This window comes from Chanodichthys erythropterus, chromosome 6 (genome assembly GCF_024489055.1).
Source record: "Chanodichthys erythropterus isolate Z2021 chromosome 6, ASM2448905v1, whole genome shotgun sequence".
Lineage (NCBI taxonomy): Eukaryota > Metazoa > Chordata > Actinopteri > Cypriniformes > Xenocyprididae > Chanodichthys > Chanodichthys erythropterus.
Genome location: NC_090226.1, coordinates 32,916,883 through 32,920,225, shown reverse-complemented (window position 1 = coordinate 32,920,225; position 3,343 = coordinate 32,916,883). Strand labels below are relative to the sequence as shown.

The window sequence follows — 3,343 nt, the reverse complement described above, 5'->3', positions numbered from 1 at the left end:
AACAAAATAATGACTTTTTAACAATATCTAGTGATGAGCGATTTCAAAACACTGCTTCGGAGCGTTACGATTGTATCAGTGGTTCAGAGCGCCAAAGTCACATGATTTTTAGCAGTTTGATACACAATCTGAATCACTCATTCAACACAAAAGATTTGCAATGCTCCGAAACAGTGTTTTGAAATCGGCCATCACTAGATATTGTTAAAAAGTTATTTTGTTTTTTTGGCGCACAAAAAAAAAAAAAAAAAAATCTTATCCCTTTATAATATTAAGGTAGAACCACTGAACTCACATGAACTGATTTAAATATGTTTTTAGTACCTTTATGGATCTTGAGAGAGAAAATGTCATTGCTGGCAATGCAGGCCTCACTAAGCCATCAGACTTCATCAAAAATATCTTAATTTGTGTTCCGAAGATTAACGAAGGTCTTACGGGTGTGGAACGACATGAGGGTGAGTAATAAATGACATTATTTTTGGGTGAACTAACCCTTTAATTCCAATTAGTAATATTAATAAATGTAACTACCGAACACTAGTGTCTCATATTGCGGTTGTCGCCATTTTATAAAAGCAACAATCCATGCAAAGTTGTGTTACAGTGATTTTCTCAAGATAAGTTAGTTATATTTCTGAGCATAACAATGGAAAAACCACTCATGCTCAGTGCTCTCCTGGATCAATGCCTTTTAAATCACTTTTAGCTTTCTAAAATTATAAATATATGTTTACAAACTATGAAAATTATATATAACAAAAGGTGTTTACAATTTATCTCAATATTGACTTTTTTCCCCTTGCAATTCAGAGTTTAGATATAAACTTGCAATTACTTTATTTTTTTTTTTTAATCTATGGCAGTAACAAGCTTTTATGGGTAACACCCATACATATATATTTAAATACAATCACAAATTACACATATTTTTAGGGTTTTAAGACAAAGCTTGATTGGCTAGTAAAACAAACATTTAATAATGAGTAACTTGAAGTCCTTGTGAGCACACTCGCCATGATTAGTGGTGTTAAGCCCCCTCAAAAGGGAAGCATATGTAAATCAGAGGATTTTTATAAATTTCCCTCAACCCTGCTTATTCATTTGACTCGTCTAATTCAGGTCATGAAGTATGGAGTTGATTGAGGTGTGTTAGCTAATGGGAGAAACACAAAGTGAGGTGCTGAGGAAACATATAACGAGTATATCTACTGTCACATGCATAACACTTCAATTATGCGTTTAAAAGCAAACACAGAAAACATCCAAGCATGTTGTAGCCTAATGCATGAGGACAGATGAAAGAATTACCCCTCATACACGCATCACGCATGTGAAAAGCATCTCAGCGCGCTGATGTTCGCACTAAACTCCCCCGCAAACAAACAATGCTCATTTTACACGCCTAATCCTTTCATTCTCGCGAGCTTTGTTCATTTAAACCCCTCTAAACATGTCACCGCATGTCTCGTATCAGTCATGTGTGATTTAGTTCGAGCTGGAGTTTATTTAAAACGCGTTCATGTGTGATAATGTGTTTCGTGGCTCTCTATAATCCAATCTCTATCTCTCGAGGCCTCTAAAATCGCACCAGACCACATCATCCCGAGAGATAAAAGAACAACAGTAATCATTTGTATTGACGCGATGCATGTAGTGCTTATGAATCTTACCTTAGTACTGCTCAATTTCGATCTTTTATTCCAGCTCAGGTCAGTTTACAAACACAGGAAACGCCACCGGAAAAGCTCCACGAGAACGCGCACACTGGCTGCAACGTCACTAGTGTTCATGAGCGAGGTAACAACACACAGCAGTAGCAAAATGTGTTATTGTATAGAATAAAGTGGGAACATGGAACAAAAGGGGTGTTCGCACTGGAGAATGGTGTAAATGAAGATGTAAACAGCTTTTCATAATAATATAATTTGCCTAATTAGATGTGAAAAGATGCCCACTGGGGTAAGATGACCTAACACCCCACCTTCATTTTTTTCTCTTGACCACAGATGGTATAAAATATCATTGCATCACATGAACTGAATGGCTTAAAGGGTTAGTCCACCCAAAAATGAAAATAATGTCATTTATTACTCGCCCTCATGCCGTTCCACACCTGTAAGAAACTTGCCAGCAATGACATTTCCTCTCTCAAGATCCATTAATGTAGAAAAAACATATTTAAATCAGTTCATGTGAGCACAGTGGTTTAATATTGATATTATAAAGCGACGAGAATATTTTTGGTGCGCCAAAAAAACAAAATAACAACTTGTATAGTGATGGCCGATTTCAAAACACTGTTTCAGGAAGTTTCGGAGCATAATGAATCAGCGTGTCGAATCAGCGAATCGGCATGCCAAAGTCACGTGATTTCAGCTGTTAGCGGTTTGACACACGATCCGAATCATGATTCGACACATAAAATTCATAACGCTCCGAAGCTTCCTGAAGCAGTGTTTTGAAATCGGCCATCAATATATAAGTTGTTTTTTTTGTTTGTTTTTTTTGGCACACCAAAAATATTTTCGTCGCTTTATAATATTTATATTGAACCACTGTACTCACATGAACTGATTTAAATATGTTTTTAGTACATTAATGGATCTTGAGAGAGGAAATGTCATTGCTCCCTAAGAAGGCCTCACTGAGCCATCAGATTTCATCAACAATATCTTAATTTGTGTTCTGAAGATGAACGAAGGTCTTATGGGTGTGGAACGGCATGAGGGTGAGTAATAAATGACAGAATTTTCATTTTAGGGTGAACTAACCCTTTAAAGTTGCCATTTCATCTGAATTACAACATGAAACCGATCGTTTCGTGTCTTAGGACATCAATGTGTCGTCACGAGCCACAGGGTTTAATTTGAATTTGTCTGTGAATGTTTTTTTTTTTACTCTTATAGATGGTGTTCCCACTGACATGCATTATACGACTGACAGACAGCATGCCCTGGGGGTAAGCAGATAAACATAAAATTTTCATTTTTGGGTGAACTATCCATTTAAGGAGGGAAAATGGCATGACAAAAACTATGATGATGATATTTCCTCTGTAATTTGTGTACACAAAAATGTCCTTATATTTGGGATTATGTTTTGTGCATACTTTTATCGAACGACACATCAAATGTCAGATACAGTAACACAGGAGTGCCACAAGGTTGTGTGTCATCGCTTGTGCTTTTTGCCTTGTATACGAATGACTGCAGGAGCACTTATACTAATAATTATATAATGAAATATGCTGATGACACTGTCATTTTAAGTCTGTTACACAAAGACATGGATTTATCATCCTACTACAGTGAAATATACTTTTTTTCAGTGGTGTGACAAG

At 36.3% G+C, this 3,343-nt stretch overlaps 1 protein-coding gene across 17 annotated transcripts in view; it reads right to left on the bottom strand.

The window, feature by feature from the left end:
• The window catches only part of znf740a (zinc finger protein 740a), a 32,040-nt gene extending 30,244 nt beyond the window's left edge, over positions 1-1,796 (bottom strand). For all 17 annotated transcript variants that reach the window (XM_067388683.1, XM_067388688.1, XM_067388682.1 and 14 more), the window contains exon 1: positions 1,674-1,796. The gene's annotated coding sequence lies outside the window, so the exon portion shown is untranslated. The remainder of the gene's footprint in view (positions 1-1,673) is intronic.
• Positions 1,797-3,343: the final 1,547 nt, after the last annotated feature.